The sequence below is a fragment of the Haliotis rubra genome, unplaced genomic scaffold (genome assembly GCF_003918875.1).
Source record: "Haliotis rubra isolate DU_JTF1 unplaced genomic scaffold, ASM391887v1 Scf12, whole genome shotgun sequence".
Lineage (NCBI taxonomy): Eukaryota > Metazoa > Mollusca > Gastropoda > Lepetellida > Haliotidae > Haliotis > Haliotis rubra.
In genome coordinates, this window is record NW_025765114.1 from 37523 (window position 1) to 63336 (window position 25814).

General features: G+C 39.8%; 1 long non-coding RNA gene across 1 annotated transcript; it reads right to left on the reverse strand.

Moving 5' to 3' along the window:
• Window positions 1–17021: 17021 nt before the first annotated feature.
• LOC124262064 lies at window positions 17022–24228 on the reverse strand. The gene is made up of 2 exons (XR_006894495.1): window positions 23939–24228; window positions 17022–19700 (listed from the first exon to the last, which is right to left on the reverse strand). It is a non-coding gene; the product is annotated as an uncharacterized LOC124262064 (long non-coding RNA).
• Between the last annotated feature and the right edge of the window lie 1586 nt (window positions 24229–25814).

The following is a 25814-nucleotide window of genomic DNA, read 5'->3' on the forward strand; positions in this document are numbered from 1 at the left end:
TCTCAAAGCGAGAGGTAAAAGCAGTCGACACAATCTCCTAGGGAGAAATTGAGCAAAACATCTTTCTCCCTAGGGGGTTGTCCATCCACGGACGATTTTGCTATTTTTTTGTAAATATATTTCTACTATGATCGGTTTATGACAGACCCCATCCATGACATCGTCGCTGAATATTACGACTATGTTTAAAACAATTATTAAAATTAAAAACACAACAACTTCAAATAAAGGGCACATCCAATGACGGTCTGCCATCAAACGCACCATATTTTCACCATCGATGGGGGGCTTATTCGGACACAAATAACCCTATAAGCACAACTGCCACATGAACCCCATCATTATACTATTCCTCATAAGGGCAAAATGATGAACGCCGTGCCGTCTTGAAGGGACGAGCTTGTTTGGATCTATTGGAAGTCGAGGGACCCTCTGAGGATCTCCTCCAGTCTCTGTCTGCTACTATTCTGTTTCGAATTCCAACTTTGCAATAGGCCACAAAGTTGTCATTCAAGTTAGCACAGTAGGCACATCTTTGAGACCAATCACACCGACAAATACAGTCGACGCATAGCAAGTGGGGATCCGCAGCAGAAAAAGTGTTCTTGCATCTGTCACAGACTTTCCTCTTCATAGAGGAATAGTTACTCTTCCCCATACTGAAGCAAAACAGAACAGCAGACAGAGACGACACTAATACACGTCCTCGCATGTGGGCGACAAGAAAGAGAATGGGTGGAGAGGGGTGTCATGTGACCGATCTGAACACCCTGCATGCTTTCAAGGGATTGCTGAGGTGTCTGGGAATGGGAGCGGAGGGGTCGATTGGTCGGGAGAGAGGCCAGAAGATTGGTTCAACTCTGCTTACAGCACGTTTCCTAACCGTGAAGGTCCAGGTTAGAATATTGATCTTCAGTAACCCATGCTTGTTGTAAGAGGCGACTAATGGGATCGGGTGGTCAGGCTCGATGACTTGGTTGACACATGTCATTGGTTCCCAATGGGGTTCGCCGGCGAATTTTTCGCACCAGGTGGCGTGGGTGTACTAGCGGTTATAGGCGGGAAACCGGAAGTTGATTACTTCATAGCGCTACGCTGTTTTGACATCACTGACACTGTATATATTAGTACATTTTTCCGTCGAAAATGCCGCAGTATTGTTCTGTACCTGGTTGTACCAACTCTGGAGGACATAGATACCCATCTGATTCTGATTTACGACTGAAGTGGCGAGTGGAAAAACCCGGAAAAACTGACGTTGTGTGTCAGTCACACTTCACAGCAGATGACTACACGGTGACGTTATTAGGTATGGATCCAGAACTTAAATGCAAAGTATTTGAAAATTATTGCAATTATTGTTATTCATTTGTTCAGTTCATTCCAATTTGCGTAAATGCTGGATTTATTGGCCGAAGTTTTGATGTTTGCGTGATGCTCAGATCAAATGAAAACGATGTTTATTATTATTCGAAACCTACATTTAGTAGATCCAAATACAAGCATTTCAATTTCATCATGCTTGATTAATTTGAGAAAGAGTAGAAACACATAAATGCATATTTATTGTATTCACTTATTGACACTATTATTTAGCAAAGTAATTTAGTCATATATCAATCAAATATTAATTGCAACATATTTTATTAAAAATTGTTTAATTTATCTCTCAATAATCGCCTGTGGAAATGTATATGAGATTCTGAATTTTATTGCAAGGTAATAATGTTTCAGTGTTAAAATTTGATTTTTCTCAATGTTTTGTTGTTGTTGCATGAGTTCTTCATTGAGCTTTTATCTTTGCTATGTGTTGGTTTTTCTTTATTTAGGAAGTTTCTTTCCCAGAACTGGACCCCCAAACACAAAAGTGGACACACAGGTGCTTGGAGTAACAGATATGTAAATGGTTTTCATGTATTTAATTCTTCATTTTTCATATAATTTATTTGTATCTTAAGTCTTTAATGTGAAGATTTTTTAGTATGTCACACATTTTATTCACAGTAAAATTAACTGAACAAACCAAAAATATTACCTATGATTTTAACCCATATTCAATGTCAGTTGCCAAGTAAGTATTTTCAATGAAATAAACAATCAATTCTATTTCACTTTCTTCCTACAAACTGATGCTATTACACAATAAGTGATAATCAACATTTAACATGTTAAACATACAATGAACATGGGAACAATTAAATTCAGCACTTTAATTATCTTTTAGGAGAGAGGAGACGGTTGAAGCTGGACGCTGTCCCTTCTATCTTAACTCGCACAACGCAGACATCATGTCGACCCAAGAGGAAGCACCAGCAGAGGGAGACAGAAGCCAGTGACGCCATTGAAGTGGTTAATTCAGTTACTGTTATTGCATTGTGTATCATGATCATCACATGTTACAGTACATTAAATTGCAAATAATACATAACCCGGCTAGTAGCAGACTCCGTGATAACTTGATTGAAATTTTACAAAAAATATTCAGACTCTTTCTGCTTCCCCATGTACGCGCTATTAAATTTCGTTGCATCCTTTGTCAATTTTTATGCTTTTAGGATGCAGGAATCTGTGCCCAGTAAATCCTGGATAGGTTATGCATCTGAAGTATGTCAGAGGCACAGTCTACTCTGTTACTATTGAATCTGTCAGTTTTGTAAGTATGTGTTCAATCTTTGTGCAGTTACTGAATAAACTCTGTATAATATCGTTTGTTAAGTCTGAACTACTGTACTTACTGTGTAAATAGAGATATCATTTCAAGAGCATGTCAATAAAGTCAATACTACAGAATGACCAAGGTTATTTGTTTTTGTTTTATGACAACAGCAGTGTATACAAAAGTGTGTGGATGCAGGATTTTACAAGACTGATGCAATGTAAGGTCTAAGATGCTGTTGGTTAAAAAGTTCTAGTTTTGGGAGCAAAGAAAGCTGAAAATAGTTGTGGTCAAGATCAATCTTTTCAACAAACATATCACAGAAAGTGTACACAAAAAAACCCAACACTTTCGTTTGGCAATGTACAATTGTCCTTGAATCTGATGATATTGAAAATTTTATTAGAAATTGTATATTTATATACTTATCCTATCTCACTGTATGCACCTCTTCTCTTCTTCTACGACCATGTGTGGAAACGTGCTGTAGGCTAAGTTGAATCAAATCTTACTGGCCTCTGACCCGACCCTGACCTCTGCCCTCACTCCAACATCAGCACCTGTCAATCATCTCTGTAAGCGTGTAGCTCGCTCAGATGATCATGTGACTACCTGTGCCTGTCATTCTCATCTTGGAGCTTCTAGTAATCTGTGATGTGGGGCAGGTCGGATGGATAAGTCCTAAATCTCATGGTATGCAAATTTTTAAACAATCCCATGGGCACAATTGGTTGGTATGGGTCGCAGATTACCCCGTTACTACCACCAGGAAAAACGCATAACCCAAGGAAGCCAGGAGAAAGCACCAACTCCCGATATGCAAACTCCAACTTGAGATGGGTTTCTTCATGTAACCCCTTGGCTTACACAGCACAAAAACTCGAGGGAGTGGGTGCTCCCGAATTAATGTGGTTTTCGGCCGCTTCTTCTGACAAGCAAAAGGACGCAGTTTGGCAAGTAGGCCCCGCCGCCCCACGATTTATCAGGTGACCCCAGTGAATTACGGTCGAGGACCTTAATCTGGCCAGTACCTGCTTTCGAAACTACCCCCCACAGACACACGCTGGAAGGCGGTGAAAGAGGGAATAGTTCGGATGCTCAACTAGTTTAACGTTCAGTACCAATCTCCCTAACGTACCAAAGGTGAGAAAGGACTCAGGAGCAGAATGCTTCAAAAACCATGTAGGTAATCGGAAATCAACACTTTACTGACGTAATTGCTCAGAGAGTAGAGGTCAGTAAGCGGAGTGTCAATCATCTCTGCTTGTAGCACAAGACTGGCCTCACAGTCTATCAAGTCATAACTTATGACAGTGCAGACACGCCCTATTCCCATAGGTGAGAATGATCTAAGCCCAAGAGAAAAAAGTACCAAGACATGGATGACATCGATATATTATATTAGGTACAAAGCAAACCCGACCAAGGAAGGATTGCTTTATCTGCGAACACAGGCCGATGACAATTGCTGCACCAGGATCAGGGGGCTGAATGGATGTAGACCTTCCACGTCTGTAACTGAGAGGTCCCTCAGGTAGTGTGAAGCATACACTGTATCTGATCGCCAAAAACAGCCCTCCATGATGGACCGCAGGGAACAATTTCTTTGAAGAGCCATGGTGGAGGCAAGAGCTTGAGTCTCATGAGGCTTCGTCGTCGACGGTGGAGGTAGGTCAGCAAAGGCAGAAGCACGCAGGATCGTAGTTCGCATCCAAAACGCCAAGGTAGTATGGGAGACTTCCGAGGTGGAGGCTGTAGACAATGGAATGAACAATCTCTTACACAATCTGTGGCGATCCTGTGAGGCAGCTAGGTATATCCTTAATACATGCACCGGGCATAAGGACAGATCCTCAGAGTCATCTGGGCCGAAGATAGTGGACAACGGCTGAATCGTGAATGTGCGATCCGGTTGTCCTGGTAACTGATTGTTGGCGAGAAAATCCCACCGCAAACCAAGGAAAACTTTCACATGTCTAGACCTTTCAAACCTTACCCGAGAAACATCAAGAGCATGCAACTCAGAAATACGAGCAGCCGTAACCAAGGCCAATACAAAGAAGGCCTTAAAGGAGACATGTTCGAAATCTTTCTCCTCCAAAGGTTCATAATCAGCTGACGTGAGATGAGCAAGTACAACGGAAAGATCCCAAGATGGAGGCCGGACCTTCCGAGATTGGTCAGCCAGTTTGTAAGACCGGAGGAGAGACTGGAGTTCAGGGACAGTGGACACCTTCACACCTGAGGCCGCTGCAATAACCGTGTTAAGAGCCGCCAGATAGGTAGATAGTGTAGAACCTTGAGTTTTCTGGAGGTTCGGAGATGCTGAAGGTACTCTGCCACCATCTGTGGGGACGCCGTAGTGGGGGATGAGACGCCCCTCTTCCTGCAATACGCTTCAAAATTCTTCCATTTGTCATTGTAGAGTGACCTCGTAGAAGTATGATGCGCTGTAGTAATGGCAGGAGCCACCCGTTTAGAATAGTCCTTTGCCGTTAGCGACTGATGTAGATGCTCCAAGCGTGCAGATGGAGCGTCAACGGGGACCAATGTAGCTGGTCGGAGTGCGGATGTACCAGGAGATCGGGTCGAACGGGAAGAGGCACGGGATCTGGTTCGGCTAGGTCTTGAAAGTTTGCTGACCAACTTCTGGCCGGCCAATAGGGCGCGACCAAAGCAGAGTCATCCCCTGCGCACAGTTTCACTAATATGCGAGGAAGAAGGGCCACTGGTGGAAACGCGTAAGCGTTCAGCTCCTCCCACTGAATGGCTAGAGCATCGATTTGCCAAGCCAGAGGGTCCGGAATCGATGACACAAACCGAGGCAGCTGATGGTTGAATTGGGTGGCGAAGAGGTCTACTGTCGGAGTCGTCATTGGAAGGCAAAAGGTCTGGAACACCTGAGGATGCAATTTCCATGCCGTTGGAGAGGGACGACTTGGTTGGGACAGAGAATCTGCAATGACATTCTACACCCCCGGAAAGTGGGTGGCTCGTACCAAGATGTGGAGAGAGTCCACCAGATCGAAGAACCGTTGGGTCCACTGCAGCAGTTGAGTAGACCCCGTGGACCCCATCCTGTTGATATGCCAAACCACCGCTGCGTTGTACGACCGGATCATGAGGGAAGTTGCTCTAAGACATCCTGCCAGTGACTGATTGCAAGCATCACCGCCCTGAACTCCAGAACGTTGATGTGACAGGCGCGATCGATGGGAGACCACCGCCCTGCCACTAGTTGATTGAGAAGATGAGCTCCCCACCCGTGTAGAGACGTGTCCACATACAGGTGGTGAGACGGAACAAACGGCCCTAAACAAACATTCAATGCTTCTATCCACCACAGGAGATGGGTATGGGGCTGCAGAGGTAGAGAGATCAAGGCAACGGGATCTCCCACTAGCCTAATTAGCGAAGAAGCTGTATCGCAAACTGCATGTGACGAAGCAGAAGGGCATGATCAGTCTGCGCCTGAATGCAGTCGTCGATGTAAGCTTCGAACACTATCCCCTTGCGGTGAAGGAAACAGGTGATAGGCTTCGATACCCGTGTGAACAGCCACGGGGCCGAAGAAATTCCAAACGGGAGGACACGCCACTGATAGTGGGTGCCCTCGAAGACAAACCGAAGGAACTTGCGAAGAGCCAGAAAAATTGGGATGTGAAGGTACTCATCCTGGAGATCGAGACTGACCATGTAGTCTCCCGGCTTGATGATTGTTGAGAAGAACCACCGACACCATACAAAAGTGAGGAGGAGGTTGTAGAACCATTTTATGGAAAACCTTCATATTGAAAATTAGTCTCAACTTGTCCGAATCTTTCTTTGGCACCAGAAAGATTGGCAAATAGAACCCCGGGTCGGTCGGAGCCAGGCCCAGGGCTCGATTGCAAGTTTCTGAAGGAGAGTGTCGATTGTGGAGCGTAGAGCAGCCGTCTGAGATACGATACGCTCCAGTTGCCAAGCTACCATAACAGCACTGAAGATCTGCTGAATGTAGGAGGTTCGTGGCATGGAGATGTCAGGAACGTACACATTGTACACAGAGTGATGAAGGCCATATAAACAGTGATTGTAGGAACGTATAGTTTGCCAAATGAAGTGTTGGTCCACCAGATGGAGTGAGAAAGTTAGTAGATACGATGCATGGGATCATCAGTCTACCGGAACATTGGTAAAGTTGATGGATTGGCAGAGGTAAAAAAGACCAATGACTCCAGACACGTTCGATAGAGAGGCGAAGGTAGTAACATCGATGCCTACGGACAGTCCGGACATAGCTGCAGTGACCTCTGAACTGAGGCCTTCAGCTAAAAAAACGAGTGAAGTGAAAGTGCCTCGGCGATTCCGTCTGGCACCCATGGTAAACTGCATCTCCCGGCTGACTGACAAACTCGACATTATCACTTCTACCGGGAATGGCACTGTTCATCATCACTGGCAATTAAAGGCTGGGATAGGTATCCGCTTTGTGGGACCAAGACAAGTCTGTCAGGTACTTCCTAATCGATGTATCATCAAAAGTCTCCCCCGTTGAAAAGCTGTTTACAACTATACACGACTGCCTGTTATATGAGCTATGCCCGACTTCAGCGCAGGGCGTTGTCTCTCATGGACCAATCAAATTGCAGCATTTGATTCATCTCTGATTCCCGTGATGTGACGTCACCAGTGTTGCAGGAAAAAGATCCTTGTAAAATCTTGTGCAGTTGTTGGTTTCTTCATCAACACTCGGCCTTGTCCGTAATCTCCCGGAGTTACACGAGTGAACATGTGTACAGTAGGCTGAGTGGAAAACACGCGAAAGATTTCGCCACGTAATACCGATGTAGGTAGACTGTCTCCGTGGCTATTGTGATTGTTTCCTTCTTCACTGAAGATAATGTAATTGTCATCTTAACAGACGATCAGCTTAATTTCATACTTGCTTAACGCTGTTACTTGTAGACAATAGTCATCAGTCTCAATGAAGTGCCGTAAATAACCAATTGTGTTGAATACATAAAGGTTCTTGTAGAGCTACAAGTTCATCTACGACTCCCATTGCAGAACTTATACATCAGCGTGCTTGTCTCTTGTGAGGAAGGGGACAGCTTGACAGTTATCACTGGCCTAGCTCAATACTGAAGCCAGTGAACTATGAGGAAGCACCGAACCGGGAACACCATGAGTAAGCGCTGAACCGGGAGCACCATAAGTGAGCGTCCAACCAGGAACCCCATGAGTAAGCGTTGAACCGGTAATACTGTAGGTAAGAGCTGAACCAGGAAGACTGTGAGTGAGTGCTGAACTAACAGCACCATGATGAAGCGCCAATCTGGGAGCACCGGTAATAAGCGCCGAACTGGGAACACCAGTAGTAAGCGCCGATCCGGGAACACCGTTAAGAAGCGCCGAACTGGGAACACCAGTAGTAAGCACCGATCCTGGAACACCGGTAAAAGGCGCCGAACTGGGAACACCAGTAGTAAGCACCGATCCTGGAACACCGGGAGCAAGCGCCGATCCGGGAACACCGGGAGGAAGCGCCGATCTGGGAGCACTGGTAATAAGCGCCGAACTGGGAACACCAGTAGTAAGCGCCGATCCGGAACCACCAGTTGTAAGCGCCGATCCGGGAACACCGGGAGGAATCGCCAATCCGGGAACACCAGTGAAAACTGGGAACACCAGTAGTAAGCACCGATCCGGGAACACCGGGAGGAAGTGCTGATCCGGGAGCACCGGTAAGAAACGCCAAACTGGGAACACCAGTAGTAAGCGCCGATCCGGGAACACCGGGAGGAAGCACCAATCCGGAAACACCGGGAGAAAACGCCGATCCGGGAACACTGGTAGTAAGCGCCGAACCAGGACCATCAGTAGTAAGCGCCGATCTGGAACCACCAGTAGTAAGCGCCAATCCGGAAATACCAGTTGTAAGCGCCGATCCAGGCACACTGGTAGTAAGCGCCGAACCGAGACCACCAGTAGTAAGCGCCGATCCGGGACCATCATTAGTAAGCGCCAATCCGTGATCCCCAGTAGAGAGCGCCGATCCGGGAACACCGGGAGAAAGCGCCGAACCAGGAGTACTAGTAGTAAGCGCCGAATTGGACACAAGTGGCGTTCTGAAAGACATCACGTGATCGCAACAAGCGGCGCTCTCACCGATATCTGGCAGAAAGGAAACGACGCTTGTGAGGCAAGTGGTGCACTAGAATAAAGTGGTGGTCTAGAAGCAAGTGAGACACCGAATGCGAATCAGACGAAGTAACAACCACCGTAGACAGACAACACAACAACCCTAGATGGAGACGAGTCTTCCAACGTGATGGGGTTAAGGCCACGCAGTCGGAACAGTTGTCGTAAGTTCTCACTGAGGTAAGAATCAGACGCCTCCCCTAAGAAATCTTCAGTAGGAGACGGGGACCTCGAACGACGGACTGCCGTAGTTCTACGACGTTCGGCCTTGGGACGTTTCGATGCCGACGGACCCTCAGATAGTTGACGGCGATCTCGATCGGATAATCGTCTACCAGCCACCCGGCGGTATGCCGAGAAATCATCATCGTTGAGATCCTTACAAAAAGTACAACGACGCGACCATTCACAGTCTACACACAAGGCATGTGGATCCGCCGCCGAAAAATTACTGTTGCATTTATCACAATGCTTTCGTTTCTTAGAACTACTGCGATTAGACTTTCACATAGTTGAAGAAAAACCGCAAACAAACTTTCTATAGACAAGCACACGTCCACACGACGTAGCGACAAGAAAGAGAATGACAGGCACAGGTAGTCACATGATCATCTGAGCGAGCTCCACGCTTACAGAGATGATTGACAGGTGCTGATGTCGGAGTGAGGGCAGAGATCAGGGCGGGTCAGAGGCCAGCAAGATTTGATTCAACTTAGCCTACAGCACGTTTCCACACATGGTCGTAGAAGAAGAGAAGAGGTGCATACCGTGAGATAGTATAAGTTTAAAAATAAAATTACTTCTTTGATTCAAACAATTCTTTCCTGTGGAATCATACAAAAGATATGGAAATTTCTTGCCTGGTTTGATCATATCATCACGGCCAGCATAAGGACATTTCACTTCAACCAAACAATTGTCATCTATGATTGCAACTGGAGTTGCACCCAAGAAAGGTATATCTTTATCAATAAAAAATCCAGCTTTTTTAGTCTTTATCCCATGCAATGTTTCAAAATGTTTAATAGCTTTTTTTCTCATACTTATTACCATGTATCATAGGTCTTGTACATGTTTGGCCATATAAAAGTGAATGACATAGTTTCTTTTTATTTCTTCTACTTGTCATTTTGGTGACTTCTCCAAACCGTGATGCTGTTAGTCGCCACTTCCTCTCCCTATGCCATCTGTGATTATCACCTTGGTCCCTGGTACTCTTCTCTATCTGGACAGCATCATCTTCTGTGACCTGAAGAAATATGTTATCATTTTAGTAAACACTATTGTTAAAGTTGTAAAGATAGCTTCATACAATTTAAGACTATATTAGTTACTTATAATTACCATCAAAGTTCACATCACTTAGTAGCTTTATAACATGATGCTGCTTGTGCAAACATAAACTATTTAAGTTTTCAGTTAGCATGATTGTGGTTTTAAATGCGAAATAACATTCTCAAATTTAGTCTGGTTACTAGCTTTGACATTCAATTTACAACAAGAAGACAAAGTCATCAATATCCCCCGCAATGGCAAAATACTCTTCATGATTATGTCTACGAGTTATGATTATGTCAAATATTTAGGTGTATATATAGAAAAGTGGAAGGAGAGTATTGAAAGGTTTTTAAAGTTCTGCTCCAGAAAGGAGCACCATCACCAATTTCAGTCTAAGTCAAACATGTTGCCGTGGAAATGCCAAAAATATTTTATTCAGAAATCCAAAACTACCAAAAGGCACAAGTACACCACCATATCTATTTATGTGCCAAGTTTGGTGAAGAAACATTGAATGGTTTTAGAGTTCTGCTCCAGGAAAGAGCACTACCACCAATTTCAGTCTACGTCAAACTTGTTGCCATGGAAACGCTAAAAATATTTTATTCAGAATTCCAAAACTACCAAAAGGCACAAGTACACCACCAGATCTATGTATGTGCCAGGTTTGGTGAAGAAATAGTAAATGGTTTTAGAGTTCAGCTCCGGGAAAGAGCACTACCAATAATTTCAGTTTAAGTCGAACTTGTTGCCATGGAAACGCAAAAAATATTTTATTCAGAATTCCAAAACTACCAAAAAGCACCAGTACACCACCAGATCTATCCATGTGCCAAGTCTGGTGAAGAAATATTGAACGGTTGTAGAGTTCTGCTCCGGAAAAGACAAATGTGCACGGACGGACGGACGCATGCATGCACAGACGGAGTCCATTTTAATACCTCCCGCAAAACGCGTTGCGGGGGATAATAAACTAAACTTTATGAGTGCTAATTCCAGTTTCTGATCATATCAAGAGTAATTAATGTTGGTTACAAGTGTTATGTTTACCTGCAATGCCCTATCAACCCAGTACTCTGAAAAGGTCTTGTCCAGATAGTCATGGTCCTTCACTGCAGTCTGTAGGTCAGCCTTTGGATGTAAATATCTCAGTGCAAGGTATTCAGAAGTTCCTGAGCAAAAGTTTATCATCATATTACGAACATGGTCATCAAAGCCAGCCATCCTTCTGTATTTTGGTGGACGCGGGTCTTCCACTTCGAAGGTAGAGACTCGGCTTTCACTGGAGAACCTTTGTAAGTGGATTTTGGTTTGTGGAAAGTCTGAAGATTCTCTGTGCATCTCTTCTCCACATGAAGACTGCCTGTTGCAACAAAGTGCTCTGCCATGATCAGGACCGCTGCTATGTGCTTGCAAGTAGCATGGGGACCCTTCCCTGCAGGACACTCACAGTGGGAGATAACAGGAGCACCGGTCTTGTCCACCTTTATTTTATAATTGTAGCTGACCTTTCCCCCCAAAAAAGTTCTAGGGAGCGGTGACCAAAATGATTTGGGATGAATAATGGTGATAGCACATACAGGTGATAGCATGTACTTAATAAAAAAATAGCTTTGATCACAAGTTGATCTCAATTTATCATTTTAGGCTTAGACATTCACTGTGGATTTACACTTGTATATTGGATTTATTATAGTAATGTGGAAAATAACTACCTTATTCTTCATAGAAGCGCCAACAATTCCACTGAAGTAAGTGGATGATCCCTGAAAATACACGCTGCAAGCGAGGACCCTGTTGACTGAGAACATCCTAGCCCCCTTCTCCATAGACTTTAAATCGCTGACAGCCTGATTATCTTCAGCCATGCAGAAAACAAAGTATCCCTCTGTCAGCTCCTTGGGAGATCAGACGTAGGATGCTTTGGTGCTTAGGGAGAAGCTGCCTAAATCCTGATGATGGCCACCTTGCATCAAGTGGCTCAGGAAGATGGATGATAGTGCCACGGAAATCATCATTTCAATCATATGCCTTCAGTCTACAAAACAAATATCTTGTGTTGAAGAAAAAGTTTATCATGGTTGATGATGTCACTGCATCAGTTAAATGACTGATGAAATATTATTGTCTGACAGAACAATATTTCATTTAATTATTGAATGAAGATGTTTAGATAAGTAAATACAAATTAATTCTCTTAGTAGTATTGTGATCAATAGGACAAATATGAACATATTTATATACAAGTGAAACATATGAAACATATATATATATATAACTAGTAACTTGCGCAGAACATTAAATACATGAATTACAAGTACGTTTATATTCTTGATTATCTCTTTCTAAAGTTTGTTTATTCTGGAATTCAAGCTAGGACTAAAAAATAGCTTTTAAAAATGCTGAAACGGCATGGGATATTACTTTCCACAAATATCTTTAAATTAGTATTTGTTTAAACAATACACAAGTAATTTACTGAGGACTTTTCGACTAGTCATGTTTATGTTCAATGTGGTTCAATGTGTATGAAAGCAAAAATGATGTTATTCTCGTGTATTAAAGACTAAGTCCAGACATGACAGTTTCATATCAAAAGTGATTGTAAATGGCTTCCAAATGGCTGACAACAAAACGTCGACCAATCAAAAAGCTTAAAAGACCCTGCATTGCTCCTCACATCAACAAACATTCACAGAGCATCAAGTTACCGATGAAAAAGAAAAATCATTACCCACAATACGAATAATATTCAGTTATCGGTTTTCTTAAACTGATTCTGTGATGTATTGACATAAGACAATGAGTCGTAGAAAATATATTTCATACAATGAATAAGGACATTTCTGTAACTTTGCTTTCTCTAATCAAAGTGACAAATGCCCAGGTTGTACAGTGCACACACCCTACCCGTTTGAGTGATATGGCAGTAATGTGTGACAGTCACAATGCAATTATGTTCCATATAATCTCCAATTTATTAGGTCTGTATCTATCAAACACATACATATATCACCATTATATATATGATCTAGCGTACAAAAATCTGAGTGGAAGACATGATACGCCGACATTGCCGACATTGCCAAGTCAGCAGTGAGACACAAATGGAATAAGAAACGCTTTCTAGGTCTGTATCGTTGTTCAAAGCAAATAAATACCTTTCGACAAGATCAGTCTTTCTGCCAGTGGTTGCTGCCGGTCTCCTGATCAGCTCCTGCTTTAACTTCTGAACTGTGAGCGCTTCGGAAGTTGCAGCCATATCGCGTCAGTAGTAACCGAGCTTGGTTTCCGCACGGTGACTGGCGAAACGTTGGCGCAGTGCACAGGTCATAATGAACCAGTACAAGATCAGCGCAACAATAACCGATAGTACACCCGCACCCCAAGCAGATTAGTGTGGCGGCGAACCCCCATTGAGCCAATTGATGCTCATGCTGTTGATCACTGGATTGTCTGGTCACGACTCGATTATTTACTGACCGCTGCCATATAGCTGGAATATATCTGAGTGCGGCATAAAACTAAACTCACTCATTCACTACAGCACGTTTCCATTACCAGGTGGAGGTAAGAGAGAGAAGTGTATACGTTGATATAGGATAAGTTTTAAAAATATGGTGCCTTATACACAACATCCTTCATCTTGTGTGTTGTCTTGACAGCATCAACAACCAGTTGGACAATTTACACGTAATGTTGAATGCAGCATTTATAAAAGTTTTCCATGGCGAAAACAACAATCACATTGCTCTGTAGTTCATTTTGGTTGACATTTTACTTGTCTTCACTACACTAACCTCATCCTATTTTAAAGCAGATTGTTTTTTCTGCTAAATTCTGTGATATATGTTTGTTTATGTCAACTTCTTGTGGATTAGTAGCAGACAATGCTAACACTCTTATCCAATCTGTCTTAAAGCTACATAAATGTTGCTACGTGGGGAGTTGACTGGACATGTTGATTATAAATATCTGTTTATATGATATTCAAAGGGATGCCTGTGGATCAGACCCCAATGTCCATCAATGGCTCAACCCTAAACATATCGAAAGCGTTTTAAAATTCTCTTGTTCTTTCTGATAAAGGCAATGAATTCATCTGTGTTATTGAATTTTCTGTCCTTTTTGACAGCAATGTGATTCGCAAGATTCAGGAAAAGCCTGATAAATATGCAGACCATGCCATTGAAATGTTTGCATCCCAAGTACACTGTTGTGAGGCTCCCCATTGTTCTCTGTGCCCGTTTTTTGTACCTCCTGATCTGTTGATGCAGACCCGAGTGTGCCCGGGTTCTCCACAATGAAATGGTTGTCCCATGGCCTTCTAACTTGCTAGAACTGACCTCGTGTGAGTTGGATCATCATACACAACAACAGCATCAATAATCTATAGACACAAGACAAGTGTAATGACAGTCCTCAATGTGTAACCCACACTTTCATGAATACATTGTGCAATTTAGAAAGTAGTCAAATGTAACATGTTTTTTAGCTAAAATAGATAGAATTATCATTAAACGCCTGCATGTTATCAGAAATAAGCGGGCCACTATAACTTGATATTATGCCCCCAAATTGCTTGATGACGGGCCATTATCATGCCCGTTGTTGACGCCATGAGCTTAGCTCTTGATGTTCAATCACCCATGACGTCATGTCTCACCACTAACACGTCGGCATGTCCTACGACTATTTGAACTTGGGTTCAATATTGACGATATTGCTGCTTCTGTTTCATTTTAACTATAATAATGGTAACGCTATTTTTCAGGGCATTATCATTTGCAGAAGCCCTTGGTCTTTTCAACTGCCCTCCTTATAATAAAATAGCCCTGAAAAATAGTGTTACCCTTATAATATTTGGGATTTCACTTTCTCAGTAAAGAACAAACTCTGATCATTTCAATGAGCAGTAAGTCAAGTAATGGTGGGCACACAGAAGATTTTGAGCTTATTATTTCTTATTGGAAACATGTTGACGGACGTAGTTTGCATTTTGCCTTCATTCACCAAGTGTTTATATGTGCAATAAATGTGAATTCTGATGCCAAAAGTGAAAAATCATTCTTCATTGTCTTGTCACTTCAGAGATTGCCAGGAACAGAAAGACATAACTGATTTTTAAAGAGATTTATTGATGAATTGTATAAAATTCAGCAGCAGAAATGATACAGTACAAGCAGATTAACAACATTGCAAGTTACGACGAATGTGCTTGTGATAACTGGAGAGGGTGCAACTGCAAAAACCTTTGCACAGACTGGAGGAGAAATTATTCAAGCTACTAACCATTTGACAACTTTATTTGATGAACATTGGAATTACATACAATGCACTATTGATCATGCTGTCTCAACACATGTAACAACTTTCATTTTGAGGCATAATAATACCAAATGTATTGTTGTTATGTAGCTAGTTAACCCTCAAACTCAAATCACACGAAAGCAATTAGACTATGACAAGGGTTCTATTTAAGTGCTAGTTTCAGGTAACCAAAATGACATCGGTATCATTTCATACAAGTTAAATTATCACCATTTGTTAACTACTGGACCTATTTAAGATTTATTGGTTTTTGCCAAATAAGCCAGGGAATCAGTTAAATCTTTGTAACCCTTGGAACTTGTATTATTTGGATTATGAAATGAAAAAGATGACTTACATAGAGTCATAAGTTCTTTATTACTAAAATGCTAAAAAAATTGATATGGCTGAACAAAACCATAGAAAGTTGCAAAAAGGTCTCTAACCAACATTACTTAAAAGGTAATTTCCAGAATATGAATAAAATCTCAGTCACTTTCTCTCGTATTGTGAACAAAACCCAAGGCACCAGAAGTCAAGTAAATCATTACATAGAATTTGAAACTAGAAAGCAATCAATAAGATGTTATGCAGAATGGGACCATTATAAATGAGTAAATAGCCTGGCAATAATCTAGCTCAGAACCTAAATCATTAATGCTCAGTATTTTGAAAAAGAATTACAAATAAATTCATCTAAACAAGATGGATGGATAAGCAAAGACAATTTACCAGGTAAGTGTCTGTACAATAACAAATAAGTTCATTAGTCTGCAACAATGGACAGAATAAATGCAATTAAATAATCCACATTGCACATCTTTTCAAATACAAGAATTAGAATCAGTTTGAACAGTTTTTGGGCAATTTGATCCAAATTGTTTCAGTTGTAATGACAAACAGTGTCTTGATGTAAACAAACAATAATCAAGTAAATGAGAGATTGATGCATTTTTTTACTCATGCTATGTTATCAGCTGAAATGCTTCCACCACTCTAAGATCTAAATGCACATATCCTGATAAGGAACATACCCATCTTCAAAGTGGGTTCACAAGATGTGTCCTTTCATGTTTTCCCCTTGTTTTTTCCCCCTTAACTACTGGATTGTATTATAGTTACTCATACAGTAATCACTTATGCCTAGTCTTGTTTCATGTATCTGTTACCCTCAACACATCACAATTTGCACAGAAATACAAGATACATTACAGCCAAAATTAACCAAGTGCCACTGCACTGTAGCTCCCCTGTGTACATAGCCAACTGAAACAGTCACTTAAACCAAATTACTGACAGCATTTCTGTTGAAATATTCAGAATTTACAATAAATCAACAATAATATGACAAGTAACTAACTATCCACAATGTTTCTAAATCTACAATAATGAATGCTGCAATACACAAGCTCAGTTTACTCTGTATGGAATAATTATTCATGTTTCAGAAATGTGTCGTGAACCAAAACTACATTTTAATAGAACATAGGATCATTATACATGTAGTACATTCTGATAACAAAAGGCCGAGAGCAGAGCACAGGCCATAAATAGTGTTATTTAGCATAGCTGTGACAAGCGAGAGTTTTTTTTCTGGTGAGATGTTTCCAGGGGGGTAATGCATTATGAGAGAATTTTGAAGCATGATAAAAATGTAAGGTGAAAAAGGTAAGGTCAAAATTGAAAATGTTCTTCCGAAGTGTCAATAAGAAGTTTCAGTTTTCAGTATGATCAATGTGCAAAGGTAAAAATTCAAAATACAGAAAAACCAGAACACACATCTTAACCCTTACTACTACTATTGGCATACATAGTGCACAAAATGTATGTAAAATCACATTTGAGACCTCCACAAATCAGCTTTCCGTCACTGCTGAGAACAAGCCTCACTCATTCAGTGAGGTTTGAGATACTGTTTACAGTGAGAAAACGTCTTTAGTGACAGTATAAGGGCATGGTCTAAAGTGAAAAAGTTGGAATATTGCAAGAGACAGGAGCCCAACTATTTAATAAACTTTAGTTACCCACCGATTTTCCGGCCTCTGACACATTTTGCTTGTGTTACGCCAAAGATTACAACTGGCAACCAAACTGAAATTTTGATGCCTTGAATAAACCTTTATGGTAATATGCATCCTTACAAAACTTCTTCTGAATCCATTTCAGATAAGAACTTAAATATGTAAACAATTCAAGGATACTGATGACCACCTGTGACAACACAAGCTCACATAACCTTTCCGGCCAAGTGAATTAAACATACATGACAAAAAAAACCCAGTATACATCAATATAACCATATGTAATGCGGTATTGAAGAATTATAAATATATATCATGTCATATAACAATTAATGGCTGGGGTGATTAACATAGTATTGTTACTGGTGTAATAAATATGAATTAGCAGTGAGATATGGTGATATTGAGCTTGTTATCAAGTTACATAGTTATGTAAAAAAAGCTGCACCTAATAAACTGAGATATCATCCAAATGCTCATTAAACATTTAGCCATGCTAAATATTTTCATGCATATATGCAATACACACAGAGACAACATGAGAATGTGTCAATGTAATATACAATAAAATTACCTGGGTACAAAAATTACAAACACAGGAATATGATACAGATAATTAATGTAACTGTCTGGCATAACCTGTACTCACTAAAGTAACAGACTACAAACAAGATATACTGACAAAGACAAAGCAAGCACTCCTAGTGTCAACATTGTGCAACATCATCCACAGCTTAACATTCTGAGCTAAAGATGAAAACATTCATTGTGTCACAAAAAACATCTTATTCCAAATAAAATCAAACTGTCATCATTTACCTCAGAAAACAGGTTCCCTTTCATGGTCTGGAATGCCAATTCAAGTGTGTTTCTGTGTAAACATCTTGTTGAGTGATATCAAATACTTCTGCGTTCAAAATTTCTACAGAAGCAAACTATCAATTACACATAATTTTGGTCTCATTATCAAGAATATTAACATAGGTGTAAGTCTTCAATCTACACATCACCTGTAACCTGAACACAAGTGGCAGTGTGTACTGTGTCAATACAACAGTCCAAAAACTCAAGGACTGATACTGAAGTTTTGTTCAGTCTAAAAGAACTTAGACTTTCACATTTTGGATTCCCTGCATCATAGAATTACTGGATAATAATATTTTTGCAAAAAATTGGGAGGCCAAAGAGTCGCATTTATTTAGGGAAACACACAAGCTCATTACTATATTTTCTTGAACTTAGTGCACACTCCCTTCCCCCTCACCCTGTAGAGTGGAATACACATAATACATCACCACCTATCTCTGACAAAAAAGTCACAAAACTCTTTTGTCACCCTTTAAAACTATTTATCACTCAATAAACACATTTATTGCACATTTTCACAAAGAAAACAGTTCCTTGAATTTTGAGTAGGGCGACCAGTAAAAGTAATTCCACACCATAAAATTTTAACTTCAAAGAAGATGAATGCAATTTGTCCTCAGCAGATTATCGCTTGATATTAAAGGTTCATACAGCATCAGACATGAAAAAAGACAATGAAGCAAAACACCATAAGGCCTACTTGGTTCATGAGAACAATTACAGTCACATTTGATCTACCTGTTTAATATTTACAGGAACAAAGCTATTTGAAACTTAAAAATGTGCTGATTACTTCTGTCAAACTATGACCTGGTGCCACTATTTCCTACTGACAAACAAAGAAAGAATAACTATCTTACTGAACCAGGTTTAATGATACACGTTCTTTCCGAGAATGTGTGATCTCAGGGAAAGACCTAACAATATATCAAATACAAATGTAACCTCAAAACAAAAGGAGAATCATTTGAACTGATCTCAGGAATAAAGATTTTGTTCAAAAAGTGATAGCTATCAAGTCATTCATGGTAAAAATAAATAGTACCCCCTGTTCCCAAAACTGATAGAAATACTGTTATAACAGAAATGAAAGGTATCAATTAACAATCATGATCTAATTATCATTGGGTAATCTCTAGCTGAGAAATGTAAGATTAGAAATGAATGAACCCTGTGGGTGATGACTGAGTGTCACAAGACTAGAATAATCTTTGAAATTGTGATGACGGCTAAAGACTGGGTGCTGCATGGTTGGCACTTGTAGCTTGCTGGAGAGGTTTGGGTGCACAAGGGAGCCACTGCAGAAAGCGTGTGATCAGCTGCTGCTCCAACAGATGGATGAGGCTCTGAACTGTTAGAAGAGCCTCTTCTTTTCTTTCTTTGTGCTGTTCAAACAAAAGAATACAATCCTTACATATACATTTATAAATATACACTTTTGAAGTATATACAGAAACAGCAATTAGGAACCGAACGGAACCAAACCAAAGTAAAGATCTATCAATGTCAGTTGTAAATAAGCCTACATGTTCAGCAACAGCTTATCAATAGTTTACAAGAGGATGATTGGAAAAGAAAAGACCATGCTGAATATGTGAAAGCTTAGACAGTGTTTGATGAAATGACTGTAGGACATCCATCAGTCTTGTTCACACTGCTATACTGAGTCTAACAAATCCTAGTAGAAGGTCGCACATTCCGTTTGAACTTTAACCTAAAAACATTTGTACTCGAACAATTCCAAATGCTATTTTCCGCAAAATCGCTTCCGAGAGATACACATGGAGAATACCATAATTCACAAAAGTGAGTAAACAGTCGCTGAAAATAGCGTTTTTATCAATATTCCAGAATGTCATCTTGCGGAAATATAAGCTAAAAATATCCATGTCATCATAAACCCCAAGGTATATACTGCAGGTCAAATATCTGTGTCTTTACGCGGCCTTTCGTTTGTTGAGAGATCAGCGTCATCGACCGGGGAAGAGAAAAGTTTGAAAATGTCCCGTCGAACCCTAAATAGTAGCCATTGTCTGACTGGTTGAATCTGTTTGGCCGTCTTACGTTTGATTGGACAGTCATAGGTCGCTCAAAGGTTAGCTGATGCGACCTTCTATTACGGTTTGTTAGACACAGTATAGCAGTGTAATAAATAATAGTGAGCCAAAGTATACTAAGACTGGGATGTCCATATGAAAAACATCATTAAACACAACCTAAAATTTGTTCTAAATGGTGAATTGTTCTAAACCTTAGTCAGCTCAACTCAAGTAAAACATTTGTAGGAATCTGGGAGAAGACAAAGTAAAAGCAACAGTTGAGGCATATGTTGTTGTTAATATATTTCCCATTTTACATTTGCATGTGCTCTGATATGAACCAACACATTATCAAAGTGCCAGGAGCCAAATATCCACCACACCTGCAGCAAACAAGGTTAGTAGTGCATAAGATGGGGATATAAGTGTTAGCATCCTGTTGTCAAAATGACAGCAATCAAAGTAACAACAGCAAGTGGGCAACACGTCAGTTTCAGAACACACATTCTGTACTCATTACATTATGCATATTTCTGATAAAATAATCTCCAGGACTTGATGTTTATGATGGATTTTTATATATACATTTTACTCACACATGCAACTGTTAAGAATTTTTCATACTAGCGTGTGAATGTTCATTTTAGGTACTTTTGTCAAAGATGGCAAAAAACTTCTGTTACATCATGACATTTGTATGATGATAGTTTTGTGGACATATTCCACATGTCATACTAAATGGTCCCTGTTAAGATCTGCCATTCAGTCAGAATTATATTTCTGCAACATCAAATAACACCTGAGTGTTGAAAACTAAGCGTTTTTGTTTATGGTTTAACTCTTCTTTAAATGAATTAAACATTAAAAGGTCATTAAAAATTATTATGTGCCTGTTGTTTTCCTTTCAATACGTGCCTTTTAAGAATTAGAGCCCTTAGCTTAATTATGGATTCATATTATAATCATAACTTGATTAATAAAAGGGGGCGTTTTTCACTTCTTAGTCCAGGGCAAAATACAAGAATTCTTGGTACAGTTATTCCATACATTTTATTCACTCATTGTATTACCTTCCAACTTCTAAATGCCTTTCAAAGATGTGATCCTATGTTTTCCACTCCAGGATTGTAAAAGTTAAAGTGTAATAGTACCTGGCAATGAATCATCAGACACACATCCTCAGTGATGCATTTCTCCCCTTTCTCCCCAAAATATACAATATGCAAATGTAACCTTGGTGGCATTTGATGGACTCATTTGGGAGCAATAGAAAGCAGTTGAATGCTCACATTTCGAACTAATCATATGAATGTTCAGTTGGTGTTCACATCTGGTGACTGAGAGAGCCAGGGCAGTACCAGAATGAATAGTTGAGTAGGTACGCAGTTGTGAGTTGTCCTGTGTTTGGTTACAGAGTTGATGTGTTTCATAATGGGATTTCATGTTTTTACTGTTGTGTAGCCCAGTTGCCAAAAATGTGAACCAGGTTGAACTTAGTACTGGTACATTTGCTGGATTTTATTTTATGTGTTCATTTTGGTGGAAAATGTTTGTGTAGATGTCTATAGACCTTGCATCCTCCAATATGCACAACAAAGCTAATAACATGATTTTTGGTGAACAAGATAGTTAGTTCCATATCACACAATAATGCCATATTCTGTGGATATGACACCATTGACATTGTAGTGGACAATGTTGGTCAATGCAAAAGATCACTCACATTTACACATTACTGTCACTAAGGCCCGCCTAATCTAAGCAGTTCCTCAATCTTGGTACCAAAACTTTGGCAGATGCCATAGAAGTTGCTGTAGTGGTCTTTTACAAAAGCTGATAAACCCTGAAGTCGAGGACCTGACCTATTGTTGTCCACCAGATTGTGAAAACCTTTTGTTTTAATCTATCTTCACCTTTTCATGACATACACCAAAATGATTCCCCAAGGCCATTTGGATAAGTCCATGGAGGAGTAACATTCACCATGAAAAACACTGAAATACCACCAGCAAATGAAAAAATTCCAACAAAATCTGAAAAACAGTCCTGTTTTATGGACTGTTACAAAGACCTTCAAAAACTTTTATGCATTGTAGAATAATGGTTGCAGATTAATTTCTATCAATCTTTCAACTAAAAACATAATAAAATATTGAAGTGAGACATTCAGAAGTTTCCTGAATGAGTGGTGGAGCTTTGGAGAAAATGTATGAAATGTGAGAGTGATTGTTGTCTTCGTGTAAATGACACACAACACTACTGACAACAGAATTTACAGTAGAGCCACATACCCTGTAGCCACTTGGATACATTATCAACAGTTGTTTTCAAATGTCATGACAGACAAAATTCTTTAAAAGTTACTGTTAGCACTGACATTCGAGTACTTTCATAATAGCAATAAGACGCTTCAGAGATAGCAGTATTGCAAATCAGGGTAAAGTTGTAAAATATATAAAAATACTGATACAAATCAGTATGTTACTATGTTAGGTGCCATTTTTAAGTGCACATACAAAATTTCATTTTACTTTATTAAACCAATGACTGTGTATAGCCATAAATAAGTTTTTCTATGTGGCTGACATGGTGACTGGATCTGACCCTTTTGGAAAAATGGGACTGTCATCATTGGTTGGTGCAAGTAAGTGAAAATTCAGTTCACTGGTCTATTGGTTTCTGGGGAAATGTTGTTTAACGCACAAAATGTAAACCGGACAAACAGGCTACAACTTCAGGTAAGCTTTAACTGTAATAAGCAATCTGGCATAAGTTGTCAATCACATTTTCCAGTATCATATTGTCTCAAACATCAATATTAGGACTGAGTTTGTTCTCTCATGCTCCATCTTTGACATCAAATTCATCTGATGTGGAAGGTCAGTGGTTTGAATCCCTGGGCATATCATAACAAACTGTATCTAAATATGATACTTGCTAAGTCCTGTCTTAGCAGTTTAGCAGTTCTTCCTGATGTTCAGCTTATCTACAGCCATTTCAAACCATGCAATGGCTACAAATAAGCATCCATCATTAAAAAAATATCCTTTTTTGAGAATCTTATGAACTTGATCTCTGACCTTCACAGGACATGTGCCAAAAGAGTTCGCCTGGGCCAAGGTAGAATTCCAGATAATGTGGTAAAAGCCAAAATGTAAACTTGGCTTGAGGCAAGTAACATGCTATAGTCTATGGATACTTGATTATTGTCTTGAAGCTAAACCTGGGTTTGCCTCATGAACAATTTACATAGAATATTAACTCAAGACATTTTTTCAATCATTCTGCATTCTTTGTGAGAATGGCATGTTAGCCCTGCAGCTGCGATCATAATCAGTTAATAATGTATTCACATTACCCCTGTGAGATATCATTTGTGGTAGAGACAGCCAAATAATCCTGAATGTGCAACAGTGGTGATAAACTTCTCTCCATGAATCCATTATATCAGATAACATAAACTTCAAAAACAAACAAGAACATACCAGTGTTAGATTGAACATATAATTAGTAGCATCAAGTGACCATAATGCCAATGAAAGCAAGTGAAGTGTTATTGCATGATTAATGATTTCAAGTATTACCTGCTGCAATCCGGCCTAAGTATTTGGCAGACAGACACATGCATATTAGTCCATGTCCTTATCATGCTATCAGTTAATCAAAAGAATGATATTGATACTTGTCAAATTCTTAAGAAGGAGAAAAATAAGACAAATGAGGCTTTGTAGTTACTCAGTTCTCTGTAATATATGCAACACTGAACCACAAAGGTAATTAGATTTGGAAAACCAGCAATACTATAAAAGTAACAAGAGTTTCTACACAAGACACACTAACTGAAAGTACATATAAAATACATGACATTATCATCATAATAGGGCTGTGCAATAATACCGGTATACCGGTACAGTATCTCGCGATACAAATATTGCGATATGGTTCAGATTCTGCAATATATTGGGTCGTCCAGAGTTAGCTCCCTTTGCATTATCTGCCCTTGATTTCCATAGCAACAAAATGTGCTCTAAAGTGCCAAATATACTCTTATTTCTGTTGGTTTCATGTAACATTTTACAAGTAAAAGCATCTTTCTCAGTGGCCGCAAAAGTGCCAAACATTCTACCAAATGCTTTAGGTTTGGTGGGTTTGAATGGTTTCATATGTGACATTTTGGAGGAAATAAGTGGCCTCAAATGGACCAATTTTTTATTTAGACTATTACAAGAGCCTCATTTCACAAATGATATTATTTTGCTATGTTTGTTTGTTTCATAATGTGACATATATTATCAATTTATCATAAAGGCCTTGTCTTAACAATTTCGTGTGACTTTATAATGACATTCCAGTCAAGGATCTTAGTTATTGGAGGTCACAAGAGATTTTAAGCTCAAGTAGTTCACCCAAATCATGTTTTTGTTTCATTTTGCAATAGTTAATGTTAACACATGTTTATATTGGAATCTGAATAAATCACTGACATACAGTTAACAATAATTACATATTGCATTGAAGTGCATTCTGTTGAAGCAACACTGACCATGAAAATCATGTTAGAAATAGAAACGACAAAACCCTTTCCACATCCAGAAGAAATCTCTGAGAAAAGCAGAGTTGAGTGTACAATTGTGACAACATCATGAGTACATATTTGTTTGAGTAGTATTACAACCGTACGATGTTGTTTGTAAACAAATCAAGCCTTAGACATGCGACACTCAACCCATACAATGTATGGGAACAGTGCACAAACATATTTGATTGTATTTATCTTACGATTCTTCTGCAAAGTAAAGTGCGTTTTGGTGATCAGACACCAATGTTTTCATTCTGGAAACGTTTCAGTAGCTACAAAACCCTTTCCATGTCCAGAAGAAATCTCTGCTAAAAGCAGAGTTGATTGTACAATTGTTACAATATCATGAGTATATATTTGTTTCAGTAGTATTACAGCTGTACTGTTGTTTGTAAACAAATCGAGTCTGCACTTGACAATCCAGTGATTGTCACCATGCGATACTGAAGACACACACTGTCCCCATTATGAACTACCGTATATTACCGTAGATAAGCCGAAATTTGAGGATAAAAAAAAAAGCAGTCTGTAGAACGGGGTCGGGTTATCTATGGGTTACGCTTTCGTCAAACTTTTTCCAGGGGTAAGAAAATAACATCGCATCACGTCGCGTGAACAAACAATAGAAGACAACTTTGTCAGTAAAGACGTCAAATTTGCAATTAAATATCACTAGACAACATTACTTACTTTTCAAGTTCTAAGTTGTTTTTGCTGGGCATTGTATTATTTGCAGGGATTAAGATTACCATGTGTATTTGAGCCGGAAATAGCAATAAGCTGTGCATATGTTTTACCGGCGATCAAGTTCAAACATGCACAATAATATAACGGGATGAATTCTGACGCAGTCATCAGTAAAATATAATACAGAATGCTAT